Source organism: Myodes glareolus, chromosome 2 (assembly GCF_982192425.1).
Source record: "Myodes glareolus chromosome 2, mMyoGla1.1, whole genome shotgun sequence".
Lineage (NCBI taxonomy): Eukaryota > Metazoa > Chordata > Mammalia > Rodentia > Cricetidae > Myodes > Myodes glareolus.
In genome coordinates, this window is record NC_142027.1 from 138525634 (window position 1) to 138540671 (window position 15038).

Below are 15038 nucleotides of genomic sequence, written 5' to 3' on the forward strand. Positions count from 1 at the left end.
AGTGCGGGAAGCGGAGCTTACTGTGCAGGTCTTTGATCCCTCTAAGGTCCCTTTCCCGTTTATCCAAGCATAAAGTGTGCCTATGGCGTCAGCCCTGCTCCCTTTGTACCAGAGCAGCGCAGCCAGATGGGGGATCCTCGCGCATCCTTCATTCGATGGCTTCCTAGTTTCATTCCTCCTTTGTCTCCTCCTGGGCATTCCAGCTTATCTCCCAACAGACGTTGTGTTGCCTAGGAAAACAGTGTACCAGAGACTGAAAAATCCCCAGCAACAGCCAATCAGGTGCAATTTACCTCCAGCGGCTTGAATTCTTTGCTCCTCCAGATAAGGGAGACTGAATCTTCCTCCTGAAGGAGGAACTCTCGCCTGTATTCATACCTGCTCTGTCTGCTTCTCACACTGGAGATACCCTGAGATAGATCCCCGCCCCAAGGCTCCACGCTCCTCCAGCCTAATGAGAGAGATGGAGAGACGGGGAGATAGAGACAGAGGGGCTGAGAAAGACTCATGTATGTCCTTGTACTCCCACAGGCTCAGGCTCTGCCAATGCTTGCCTTGGACCAGACAGACAGATTCCAATCATACCTCTGACATTTTACGGCTGTGTGATCTTGGGCAAGTCACAAGTCACTGTGAGTTTCCACACCTCACAAGCCAAGTGTGAGTGGCGAACACTTGGTTAATGAACTCGCTGTGAGGATTAAATGATTCTTGCACATGACTTCACATTTGAATCCCTTAGAGAGCTTTAAAATTGTCCCAAGTCCAGAGATTCTGATTCCAGTGGTGCCAAGTGTTGTCTGAGCACCAAGCCTCGCTTTAACTGCTCAGAGGAGTCTAATCGTTTCATTAGGAGTAGAACGACATCTGGTACACAGTAACCGTAATGTCCGTGTTTGCTGGCCTTACGCTCATGAAATCTAAAATACACAACCCAGACCTACTGGGTGCCACTAAATGCTGTATCAGGGGTAAGACTTCTTCCAAGTGTATTTTCAGAGTGCCTACTGGACGCATCGGCATACCTTCTCCAGCGAGCACAGGTGGGCCAACTAGAAATCAGGTTCAGGCCTGGCAGCTCATTCGGTACTTTCAACTTCTTGAAACTTTGACTGATGAAACAGTAGAGCCCATTTCCCCAAACACTTCATCCCAACTAGTTTTCAGAATTTGGCAACAGAGAAGCTGGATTCAATTAAGCCTTGGAGATATTCACTGAGAATCTAACAGCTGGAGTAGTGGGAATGCAGCCAGAAGGACAAACCCATCTGTGTCTCAACCCCCACAGTGGAGACACTGCATGAGAAATGACTGAAAATGAGAAAGGGTCTTCAGAACCCAAATTGTCATCAACCAGACAGACACGTATGGGCCCGAGAGGGACGCCAGCAAAAAGACACATAAATAGTATCTCTCTTTCAACTCTGCTGACAGGAGCAAACCCTTCACTTCATACACTAGAGTCCCACAGTCCAGGGACATGGTCTCATGCACGATGGGCATTGATTCAGGGAGGAGCTATTATCACAATACTATCAAAATGGCCAGCGTAAAAAAAAAAAAAAAAGCCAGCATAGGAATGAGTGCGGAGAAAAGCAGATCCCTGCAGAGTTAGCCAGATGTAAGCTAACATAAGCCATTACAGAAAACAGTACAGATCCCTGCAGTTATCCAGGATGTAAACTAATATAAGCCATTGCAGCAGATAGTACGGATGCTCCTCAAAAAAAAATCAGAAATTATTATGTGTATGAGGTCCTAGCTTTGAGCCTAGGAACAAAGGATGGTGATGGACAATCAGGAGGTAGAAGAGGAGACATGGGCAGATAAAACATGATTGATCCACCAGCACAGGCTGGTAGGAAGGCCAACACACACAGCCATCCAGGCGCATGCTACACACATGGGCCACAGACAGACACCCCAGCTGGCACATATGCTTTAAAAGTGAAGGCAAGGGTACTCACCTCTGACCTCAGGACCATACTATATAAAGCCCACACAACAGTGGGATGTTGGCAGAAACAGTTATAGAACCAGTTCCATCGCTAACTACTTGGGTTCCCTGGACAGTTGATACCGGCCGTCATTATCTCGCCATGGTCCTGCAGACGCCTGGTGCAACCTTGTTTCAGCAGGCTCAGTGGGTATCCGTATCTGCGTCATGTTGTCTAATTGTAATCCGACTCTTTGCTTCCTTCAGTGTGATTCACCAGACACATTACTGAGATGTATCTGAATGAAATGCAGTCTGTATGTCAAAAACATATCTGCACATCCATACCTATTACAGTGTTGCTCAGCAGCAGCCGAGATATGACATCATATCATATCATCCGTGTCTGCCAACAGATGAATAGGTAACCAATATACATGATGGAATATGATCCATCCATAAAAGGTGAAATCCTACCGTACCATAACATGCACGAGTCAAGGGGATATAACCAGGCTCAGAAGGACAAATCCCACTTGATCCCTCTCCTCTCTTCTGTGGAAAGTAGACTATCAGAAAAGCTCAAGGAAGATCAGCAGACATCAGGGAAGGCTGGTAGAGATGCCAGTCAATAAACACAAAATTGCAGGTAGTTAGGTGGAGAGAGGCCTGGTTCTCTGCCGCACAATGACTATAAATAGCGATACTACGCCGTAGAAGATTGTATTTCTAACCCCAGCACTCAGGGCAGATGCAGGAGGGTTGGAAATTCATGACCATTCATCCTTAGCTAATAGTTCAAGGCTAGCCTGGGCTACCTGAGATGCAATAGCTCAGCTGGTAACGTACTTGCTCTGCAAGGAGGGGGAATGGAGTTCCAGTCCCAGACCCACAAACAAACAGCAACGCTTTCTGTGGTGTTCTGTGCTTATAATCCCAGTACTGGGAAGGTGGAGCTATGAGGATTCTTATGGCTTGCTGGTCAGCCAGTCCAGCCTACTCAGCGAGTTCCAGACCAGCAAGACATCTGATAAAAAAAAAAAAAAGAAAAAGGGGGCGGAGGGACTGGAACAAGGGCTCAGTAGTTAAAATCACTTATTGCTCTTGAAGAAGACCAGAGTTCAGATCTCAGAATTCACTTCAGCTGGCTCACAGACACCTGTGACTTCTGCTCCCAGGGGTAACTGATGTCCCCATCTGTCCTCTGCAGGCATGGCTGCACGTGGGCCAATAACCCCAGTGTTGTGGGAAGACGGGGGGTCCCAACAGGAAGGAGAGTTACTGGTCATGAGCCTTACTCCAGGCTCAGTAAGAGACCCTGCCATAAGGAAACAGATGGAACACGGGACATCCTGCCTCCTGTGCCTTCCACACATACGTACATGGACATACATGGACGACACACATGGTTGCGTGGGTTCTGGGAACCAGGCCTGGGCCCTCTGCAAGAGCAGTATGTGCTAACTCTTGACCAACTCCTCTGCTCCAGTAAAATAATGAAAAACCAAACTGCCAAGCAGCACCCACCTTTATTAGGTGCCTTACCAGGCGCTGTCTCCCCAGCAACCCTATGAGGGAGGAGTCAGCATGGGCACTTTCCAGCCAGGAGGCTGTGGCTCCGAGAGATGCAGCAACATGGCTGCCGGCAGCAGAATCCTAACTCAGGACAACTTCAGAGAGAAGAGAGTGTGTCAAGACTGTGTCACCTGAACGAAGACAGTGAAGGGCAAAGCTGCTCATAGATCTTCAGTGCCACTGAGGAAGGTTCCCTCCATTCCTGTTTGATTTGATTTCAATTACCCCAGGGCAGACCTGGGTGGCTCAGCTTGGGCCATCTGTATTTGACCATCAACAGTCAATAATAGGGAAAGACCATATGCAAACATGTCAGGTGGTTCAAATCACATGGACTAAAGCTAGAAATTATTTCCCAACCATAGAAGGCCATCTTTTCCCAGAAGGAAGGAAGAAGTACTTGTCATAACCCACTGCTTCTAAAATTCAGCACGAGAAGCAGAGAGGAAGTGAGTTCCCCTGAGAAGGACTCAGACCTGAAGTTCCTTGCAGAACTACATCGCTCTCTTTTTATCATGCGCATGTGTGCATGTACGCATGTTTTTTCATGTTTGGAGGCACACACGTGTGCAGTGGGCATGTGTGTGGAGTCCCAACTACTGAACTATCTCCCCAGTCCCTTCACTTAATCACATTGTTATGGGGAGCCAGTGTGTGTTCCAGGAGGACATAAAATATACTGTCAATAAATATCTGTTGAATGCATCGTGTAGAAATGAATAAAGTCGGGCACTTCTGTCCATTGAACTTAAACACTCTCAAGCCAACAATCCAAGTAACACAGACCCTGGCAGATAAATAAATGAAGGATTGTGTGTTTAAGAACACTGAGTATGACAATCAGGACAGTCATTGAGGAAAGAGTTGCCATTGGAGATGCAACTTGTAGGAAGACATGGAAGACTAATGGGTACCAAGGATGTGGGCATGGCTCACTGGTAGACTGCTTACCTCTGGATGTGCAAGACTCTAGTTCCGGACATCTACAGCACTGCAAAATCAAGGCCAGGCATAGGGGCACAAATCTGTAAACCTACCACTCACGTGGCTGAAGCAGGAGGATTTAAGGATTGTAGCCCAAGACTAGCCTGGGTTGAATGTTCAGACCCTATTACAAGGAAGGAAGGAGGAACAGAGGGAGGAAAAGAGATGGGGAGGAGGAAGAGGAGAGGGAGGAAGGAGGATCACTGGGGCTCACCAGCTGACAGCCTAGCTCCGGTTCAGTGAGGGACCCTGCCTCAAGGGGACAGGTGGAGAGCTATAGAGCAGGCTATCCAATTGTTCTCCTCTGGCCTCTGCAGGAAAGAAGGAAAGGAGGGGAGAGGAGAGAAAAGGGGAGGGGAGGGAAGGGGAAGAAAGGGGAAGGGAAGGGCGGGGAGTTTCCTGGAAGGGACCAGCAAACCACAGAGGCAGAGGTCAAGCCATCCAGTTGTCTTCCTGTAAAATATCTGTAACATAAAATTCTTCCTTTTAACATTGCTTTTGAGACACGGTCTCTACATAGCCCCGACTGACCTGGAGTTCACTGTGTAGACCAGGCTATCTTTGAACTCAGAGCTCTACCTGCCTCTGCCTCCTGAGTGCTAGGATTACCAGCTTGCAGCACTATACCAGGCTTCCTTTTAGACATGTTAAGTACATAATTTGATGCCATTAATTACATTCATGGTTTTTTTTGAGTTATTATAAATACACATTTTTTGTTAGGTGACAGATGGTGCTGTACAGAGCTGGTTTAGGCTTGGGACCAAAAGCCAAAGAGACAGACAAAGACTGAGTCCACCCAACAAGGCAGGCCAGGCAGCATTCTGGGGACTATAACACTTGGTTGGTGGGTAAGAGTCACTGGGAGTCTCATTCAGGGCTGGCGGGGCCCTAGACACCTTGGAAGCTCCTTGGTCCAGTCCCACTGAGGTCTCGGGTGGTGCTGCAGTGGCACGTAGGCTCAGCTTATGTCATTCAGGGCCTTGCGGGTGAACTCAGGTAGCACAAAGGTTGCGCGGGGCATGTCCGTGTTACAGTATTTCAGTTACATCTGCTCCACCTGGGCCTGTGTCAGCTGTTGCACAGGCTCCCGGAAGTTGTTGCTCAGGTTTTTGCTAAATAGCATGAAGCCAATCTGGCCGCTTGGGTAGGTGTGGATGGTCCAGTTGGCATAGCCCACCACAGGGAAGAGAGACTTGCAGAAGTGCCTCATCTCCTTGATGAGGTCCAGGTGCAGCCACTGGCACTCACCCTGGCAGCAAAGGATGCCATCCTCCTTGAGTGCTGTCTTCATGAGCTGGTAATAGGACTCCTTGCAGAGGCTCTCAGCGGGGCCCATGGGGTCTGAGGAGTCGGTGATGATGACGTCGAAGGCATCTTGGTTCTGTTTCATGAACTCAAAGCCATCACCCACGTGGAGGGTCAGCTTAGAGCTGGAATAGCCCATGGCCACACCAGGCAGGAACTTCTTAGAGACTTCAATGACATCCTCATCGATCTCGCACTGGACCACAGACTCCACCGATGGGTGCTTCACCACTTCCCGTAGGACGCCCCCATCTCCACCCCCGATGATCAGCACCTTCCGTGGGTTGGGGTGGCTGCAGAGCGGCAGGTTGGCGATCATCTCCTGGTAGGAGAACTCGTCCCTCTCGGAACACTGGATGACGCCATCCAGAACCAGCACGTTGCCGTAGGTTTTACTACGGAAGACGAGGATGTCTTGGTACCGCGAGCGCCGGTGGTGCAGCAGCTGCTCCACCTGCAGCGACAAGGCCTGGCCAGGCCACAGGCTGCAGGTCTCTCGGAACCAGCCCTCGCGGATGGCGGCGGGGCCGGGCGCGGCTGTGCTGTCGGGGCCGGGATCCATGGCGGGCGGGCGGGCAGGCGGGCTGCGCGCGTCGCGGGGCCGGACTGCAGGCCGCGCAGAGCCGCAGCACAACGGGACCAGCTCTGCCCGCCGCCCGCGCCACAACCTAACCCGTCTGCCACATTCATGTTTTTGTACAACCATCGCCACCACCCGCTTTCTCAATCTCTTCCATCCCCATGAACAGAAGCTCTACCCATTGAGCAAAGACTTTCCATCCCCAAGATCATGTTAACCCCTGGTTTCCTTCCGCCTCCTTGAATTGGTTCCTATCCTTTGGCACAGGGCTTTCAAGAACTGTACCAAACTCCATCCCTTTGTTGAACAGTATCCCCTTATGTAGATAAGCCACATCTCGCTCATCCATTTATCTGTAGACGCAACACCTCTCTGCTATTCTGGGCAAAGCCTCAGTGACCGGCAGTGAACACGTATCTATCAGATTCGTTTTCAGTTCTTGCGGGGTGTCCAGGCAGGAATGGAGTCGATGCATGTGGCAGAATTCTGTGTTTAGCCTGTTGAGGTAGCACCACGCTGCCTTCCCCAGCACTGAAGCAAAAGCAACTTTTCTAGCGGTCAAGGACAGAGGCCTGTTCCTCTGCATCCTCACCAACGTGTTATCTCCTGTATTGTTGCTGGTCTGGACACCTATCCTAACCAGCGTGAGGTGGCATTCCTTTGTGGTTCTGGTCTGCATTTCTGTAGTAAGTAGGGACGTAGAATATTTTTCCTGTGTGGGTTTATTCAAGCCACCCCTTGGTATTGGTACCCCACGCAAAACGCAAAATGATCAAACTAAGTTGTGAAGATTGTACTGTGCAGGAAGCCAGTGACGGATATGACCAGAGATAAAAAAAGAAAACCTTAGCAGAAGTATGTAAGATGGAGCCAGAGATCCAACTCTCATTGTGATGGTCTAAGCTTGGAACCACTGAAGCGTGAACTGACAGAGTATCACTAACAGAAGAGACACTCAGAGGCATTGTCCCCTCAACACACTGCCACAGCTACCTGAAATCACAGGGGGCTCACGGAAGGATGTTACAGCCCATGTGATAAATGGCTCTGCAGCTATAAAATTAATGATGCAGATAAATAAATCATGAAACAGAAAGCTTCTCACACTATATTAAGTGAAAAAAAATAAGGTTACAACACAGCTCGTCCATCACAATCACATCGTAGGACAGATGACACATAATTAGATCTGAATGGAAGAGGAGGACGGGTGTGGAGGAGGAGAGGACCTTGAACAGCCTGCCCCGCCACGTGAAGGATGGCCGTGTCTTGCTAAACTCGCCTCCCATCAGGTTACTCGGGAGCTCTATTTTATTTTCTTTATCAGCATTGTCATTGCCTGAAAACATTCGACGCGTTGGATTCATGCTGCCCTCTCTCCGCATTCCCAGGACCATCCCTGAGCAGGAGACATTTCACAGAGAGTCTTTTCTATGCAGAGTCCACACAAGAAGAACACGTTGATGCCTGCATAGACCTGGCTCCCAGACAACCTGCCCACCACTACAGCTGCACCTGGGAGACTTCTCCAGAAAGAAGTCATTAGTCAGTATCCATGGTTGTCTCCCACCTTCACTTCCTGTCCTCCTTGCCACTGTCCTGGGAGCTATAGACATTATCTTTAAACACCACAGGGGGCTAATACCAGAGAAGGATACCAGGTTGTGGCTCTAGAAAAAGCAGAATGAAGTCAACAAGTAGCATGCTCCGAAAGCCATTGTAGTCTGGGGTGTTAGCACCTAGCATTGAGCCCAGCATTTTTAAACCAAAGATGACCCACCCTGGAGCCAGAGCCCTCTGAGGTTTCTTAGGCAAAAAGCACCAATGATTTAAAATCACTCAAGATCCTACAGTGAGTTCGCTCAGAGTTGACTACATAGTAAATAAATTTTACTTCTTGATGAGCTACGTATAGAAAAGTGTATGTATATGTATATATGACATAAAGTCACACAGATTATTAAGCCTTATACGTGTGTAGTCTATAGAGAAGATGCACATCCCACCTTCATGTATTGCTTTATGATTTAAAATTTTGCCCTCATATTTCATTCCACTTTGTAGGCTAAAGGAGGAGGTGCAAATAGATTTTCATCACGGGGCACAAATAGATTTTTACCATGGGATGCCAATAGATTCTTCAAGCCATCAAAGTATTTCTCAGCTGCTCTTTGGAGAAAGGTCGGGTTCATTATAGGAAATCTGAGGAGGAAGGAGGTGAAGGAGGTGTGTGGTTCTGGGAAAATCACTGCTAGAAGGCTTTGAATTAAGGAAAAGTGTAGCCAGTCCTCTTCTGGGAAAGTCTCCGTTGAGAGCAGAGTGCATCTCTCTAAGAACACTCCTACCGCTGGGAGATGACTCCGTGGTCAAGGCAATTTACCGCTCTCAGCACCTGTGTCAGGCAGCTCACAGCCACCTGTAACTCCAGCACCAGAGCATTAGATGCCCTCCTCTGGACCCTGCAGGCGCGTGCTCACACACACACACACCTACATACACACACACACCTACACACACACACATACACACACTTACACACACACACTCACATCTACACACACACCCCTACATACACACACACACATACACACCTACACACATGCATACACACACCTACACACATACACACACACATACACCTACATACACACACACCTACACACACATACACACCTACACACATGCATACACACACCTACACACATACACACACATACACCTACATACACACACACCTACACACACATACACACCTACACACATGCATACACACACACCTACACACACACGAAGGGAGGGGCGGAGGGAGTAGAGAGAAAGAGAGAAGAGAAACAAACGAAGAAAGAATATCTCTTGTGTTTACAACCATACTGCTCTAACACGCCCAATCTAAGCAGAGTCAGGCCTGGTTGGTTCTTGAATGGGAAGCTATATCTCTGTGACTGGGTACAAAGAATTCTCCTCTCTCTAGAACAAAATAGGAGTCAAGGACTTTAACTCAGATGGAGGGGAGGGATTCGAAGGCATAGGAAACTTCTCGGCTCAGGCCCAGGACATAGGAAGGAGAGGAAAGTACCCACTTCGGGGTGCCCATGAGTGTGACCTATGAACTCTGACACGTGTGAACTACAGGAGTGAGGATCTGTATTCTCATTATTTTTAAGCATTCACCATCAGGCTTCCACAGAAGAATTCCTCAGGTACCCCATCCCTGGTCCCAACCACCTGAAGATGGCCTGGTTCAAGACTAAAAATCTTGGACAAGATCTCCAACAGTGGTTAGGCATTCATGCAGGGAAGCTGAAGGCTCCCATACACCTGGGTTACAAAGGAGGAACTTGGCAGAACTAATGGACTACCAAAAATCTATACCAAGAACCAGAAAAGCAATGATGAGCAAAACAGACATGATCCTGGGAGGGAGAGATGGCTCAGTGGTTAAGAGCATGTTAGTTCTTGCAGAGGACCTGGGTTTGATGCCCAGCACCGACACAGCTGTTTACAACAGTCTCTAACTCTGGCTCCAGGGAGATAGAACAGCCCCCTTCTGGCCACCAAGGGTATTGCATGGGCATGATACACACACACACACACTCAGGCAAGACACAGACTCACAAAAATAAATATTTTAAAAAAAAAAATTAAAGACAGACATGATCTTAAACCTCACAGACATGACACAGACTCAAATTATGTGATACTTGTGGACTTCAACAGATATGAGCATCTAGTGAACATTTTGGCAAGCTCTTCCTATAAGGATTCAGGTAAGCAATTGAAACGAGGTATTTTGTCTCTGTTACAGCAACTCTTCAACTCAATTGTTTCAGTACAAAACAAAAAAAAAAATCACAGTCAAAATGCAAAAAAAGGTACATTGTGTGTCCTAGTAAAGTCTTTTTAATATTTGCATTTCATGCATTTCCCCAGCTACTTCCAAATGCAAAAGCCATTCGTGGTTCACACGGGACACAGAAAAACAGGTGGTGACCGGATTTAGACCATGAAGTGTAGTTTGACTACTCTGGTTAAAGGTTAAGCCTAAAACATAAATAATAATTAAAAATAGCTTATGATTTTGAGCGTTGCTAAGTACCTGGCGTCATGCAAGTATATTTCTCTATGAAATATTAAAGGTAAAGCTCAGTCCTCTAATTAATGCACTTTCTCAAGTGAGACAAAACTAAGGGCATTTGTGGCTACTGTTCCAAGAACTGATCATAACTGCAGGTGTGGTCACCCTCGTGAACCACCTATTACTTCCTTCTCTTTTAAAAGGCAGTCCTAAAGGATGGGGAGATGACTCTGTCAGCAAAGCATTTTTGCCTTGCAAGCATGAAGGCCCAAGTTTGATTCCCTAGGACAATTTAAAAAAAAAAACAACTAGACATGATAACACGTGTTTGTAACCTCAATGCTGGAGAGGCAGAGACAGGCAGATCCCTCAGCTAGTTAAGTTCAAGATCAGAGAGAGGCTCTGGAGGAACCATTCTGGCGGTTGTCTTCTGACACCTACACACAGGCGCACACACACAACAATAATGATATTATAATACCATGCTTTTAAAAGCTTCCCTGGCTACCATGCTTCAGGCTCACCTAGTGTCAAGCAGGAAGGAACTGGGTCCCACCTTGCCACTTGATGAAAGGAAAACTACCAGAGGGAGTTCCAGGAAATGCACTTGACACAAAGCCAACAGCCCGCTGGCCACCATTTCCCCCACCTCCAATGACTTCAGAGCACAAATTGGCAAAAGGGAAGTCGGGAGACCGGGAGAGCATCCTTCTCAATGAGGCAACACTTGGCCAAGAGAAGAGCAAACTTAACAGGCTTCTGGGCAAGGTGCTCGGCCCTGTTTATTGATAGGCAATGATTTACCACAGTAAGGGCTCTTTGGGGACCTCTAGAGATTTTTGGCAAGCCCCGTTCCAGCAGCTGTTGTCTGCTAAGAGGAACTGTGGGGCTCTGAAGTCAGGCAGCTGAAGAGTCAGCACCATAGAAACCTACCAGAGAAGCAGCCCAGGACATTCTCCATGCCAGCAGGGGAATGCTTCATTGTTTGGGAGATGCCCTTCCCCTGTGCTATATCTCACATCTAGAATGTCCCCCTAAAGGTTCATGGGGAACCCTTCATCTCCATATTACAAGTGGAGCTTCACTGGATGACGTAATCCATGGGCTGTGTGTTGAAAGGGTATATCGGTGCCCTGGCTCTTTTCTCTCCTCCCTCTGCCCGTGTCACGAGGTAAGCTGGTCTACTCTACCACATGCCCTTCACCCTGTCATCACACATCCAGACACAACAGAACCAGGTGACCCTGGACCAGAATGAACTTTTCTTTAACTTGACCGTCTTGGGTACTTCATCACGGCGGCAGAAAGCTAACCAGCACACTCAGGGAGAAAGTCCAGGCTCCAATGCCAGGCCTGCAACTTCTGCTTGGGAGTAAGTGTGGTGGTAATTGGTTCTCGGTGTGTGTTTCCTCCTCCACTCTCCAAGCTCTGTAAGGGTGTTTGTTTGGCTGTAGTAACACTGTCCCTGAGGATACGAAGGGCAGAAACGAACAATCCTCCCCTCTCTCCTTCTCTTCCTCCTCCCCTTCCTCCTCTCTGCATGTGAGTGCTTACAGAGGCCAGAAGGAGAAGCCAGATCCCCACAGGTTGTGAGTCACTCAACTTGGGTGCTGGGAATGGAACCCAGGCCCTCTGCAAAAGTCACAAGTGCTTCTAACTACTGAACCATCTCTCCAGCCTTCAGAATTGATTTTTTAAAATGTTTTTCATGATGATTCCATAGTGCATATAATGGGTTTTGATCGGATCCACCTTTCATTCTCTCCTCTCCAAACCCTTCCCTATCTCCCACGCCTTTTCTCTCCCAACCGGTCTTAAACCTACTGTGTCCACTTAGTGCTGCCTGTGTGTATACGACTGACCACAGTCATATACACTCCTGGGGTGTAGGTAGGCCTGTCCCTGTAGAAAACTGACTCCCCTCCTATGGAGCTGGCAGCTGCCGGGATCTCCTCTGCAAGGGACTAGGAACGGGACTTCATAAACCCTTCCCCCGCCCATGATGGGATTTCAACTGACTTTAACTCATGCAGGGCAGGTTTTAAAATGCTTGGGTCAGAAAGTTCAACTAACCATGTAAAAAAGATAAAAACTAAGAGTATGAAAATGTTATATATCATAAAATTACGAAGAGCAAAACAAGTATCTTAAAGGCAGCCAGGAAGAACACAGATCATTTCTAAAGAAACGGTCAATAAACAGACAGCTCACATCTCGCCAGTGACACCGGAAGACTGCTGCAAGTGAAATAGTGTTTATAAAATATGAAGGAAAAATACCTGTCACGCTAGCACTATGTGCTCAGAAAAAAACATCATTCAGAAATATGAGCTGCATAAAGCATTTCGGAAAGGCAGACCCTGGAATCGCTGCTACCAGTAGAGCTCCCTAGCACAGTTCCTTGAAGAGAGTTCAAAAAGGGGAAAAATGATGCCACAAAGAAAATCTGAACTATAAGAGCAGTAACAAAGATATTAGCAGGCCAGGAAATGAGAGCAAATTCTATCTATAAAAAAGGTTTTATTCGTGAGCTATAAAACCAGACTTCAAATATGGGAAAATAAAAATACTTTCAAGAAAGACCGTAGAACACGCTTGTTGTGGTTTCTGCACAGAGAGGCTGAGGCAGGAGGACCTTGAGTTCGAAGCTAGCCTGGGCTACACAGTGAGACCTCGTCTTCAACAGTTATGACGTCAGGATCTTTCCTGTACACCATGGCTGCTATGGTTTATAATGTGGTTTATAAACGTGGTTTGTAATGTGGTTTATAACATGGTTTATAAATGTGGTTTATAACAATTTATTACATTCATGAAAACTGCTAAGAACGCTTTTGTTTCCTCGTTGAAAAAGCTTTATCTTCAGTTGGCCCAAGGCTTGGAGGGGAATGGCGGGCAGTTACAAAGCTGCCTAGTGGCTGGAGAGGTTCAGGAAGAGGTCCTGAGACTGGATGGCACACAGCACAGCAGGTAAGAAAGGTGCCTCTTGGAAGTGGCACCTAGCCATGCTTGAGGGCTAGCCTCTGAAAGGGAGGCTAGCCCAGCAACGTACCAGTCTACCATGGTGGCTGCCTAGCCAGACTACAGAGGTTGGTCAATGTTGACAGAGATGTCTGTCTCGCCCAGTCTCATAGTCATTCAGTCCTAACAAAACACACAGAGGTCTATATTAATCATAAACTGGTTGGCCTATTAGCTCAGGCTTCTTATTAACTCTTATATCCTACACTAACCCATAATTCTTGTCTGTGTTAGCCATGTGGTTTGGTACCTTTTATCAGTGAGGCATTCTCATCTTGCTTCCTCTGCATCTGGGTGACGATGGAAGACTGAGCCTTTCCTCTTCCCAGAATTCTCCTGTTCTGCTCGCTCTGCCTATACTTTCTTCCTGGTCATCCCGCCTATACTTCCTGCTTGGCTACTGGCCAATCAGCGTTTTATTAAATCACTACAACTGACAAATCTTTAAGGGTACAAGACCATTGTCCCCCAGCAGGTCAAGGGTTGCCTATCTTTTTTGTTATTTTTTAATTATATTTTTGAGATTATGATTATATCATGTCCCCCCTTTCCTCCCTCCAAACTTTCCCATGTATGCCCCCCTCTTGCTCTTTTTGATATTTGTAGTCTCTCTTTTTTAAATTGTTGTTGTTGTGTGTGTATGCTTGTGCTCGTGTGTGTGTTTGTGTGTGTGTGTGTGAGTGTGTGTGTGTGTGTGTGTGTGTGTTCTTGACGCATTTCACCTCCTCATCCAAGAAATGGTCTTCCAGGAAGACACGGAGATGTGGGACTATGTGGGCAGATGCTACCAAATGAAGATCCAAATTCTAAGAGATGAAAGGTCCCAGCTCTGAGCTACACACTTGGACTGACAAAACTGAGAAGTCACTATCTTCAGGGTCCTCCCGGGTGGACCTTATGGTGTTTGAGAATGAGTGTGAGGAGGTGGTCTTTGAATGGTGTAGGATCTGGAACACTGAGGTTGGGGAGGGGGCGGCATGTGGGTCCCAAATCTGCTGCTGGCTCTAACCCACTGGAGAGAATGTCAGATCCAAAAATCTCTGAAGATGCTTCCAGACTATGTCAAGCCAGTTGCCTGCCACCTTCCCTCGGGAGTTCACATTCTAGTCTGGGGCAAGCATCAAGGCATCACTATAAAAAGGAAACAAAACGAAAACAAAAGAGAAAAAATATGTAAAGAAAATATGGGGGGGGCATGGAAAATAGAAAATAGTCCAAATAGAGAGTCAATAAAACATATAAGTTGGGGCTTGGAAAACGGTTCAGTGATTAAGAGCACTGGCTGATCTTCCAGAGGACCCAGGTTCAATTCCCAGCACCCACATGGCAGCTCACAACCATCTGCAATTCCAGTTCCAGGGGATCTGATGCCCTCTCCTGGCCTCTGCAGGCACTACATGCACATGGTACACAGATACACGCAGGCAAAATTCCCAAACACATAAAATAAAAAAATAAATCTTTTTTTAAAGTACATAGATTATTTAAAAAAATAAAACAATATTGTAACTAGCTATATACTGTTTAAAATAACTGGTGTGGTGACTCACCTGTAATCT

The 15038-nt window shown here is 47.2% G+C and overlaps 1 pseudogene; it reads right to left on the reverse strand.

The window, feature by feature from the left end:
* Positions 1 to 5308: 5308 nt before the first annotated feature.
* On the reverse strand, positions 5309 to 6371 carry LOC148123179 (spermidine synthase pseudogene; annotated as a pseudogene).
* Positions 6372 to 15038: the final 8667 nt, after the last annotated feature.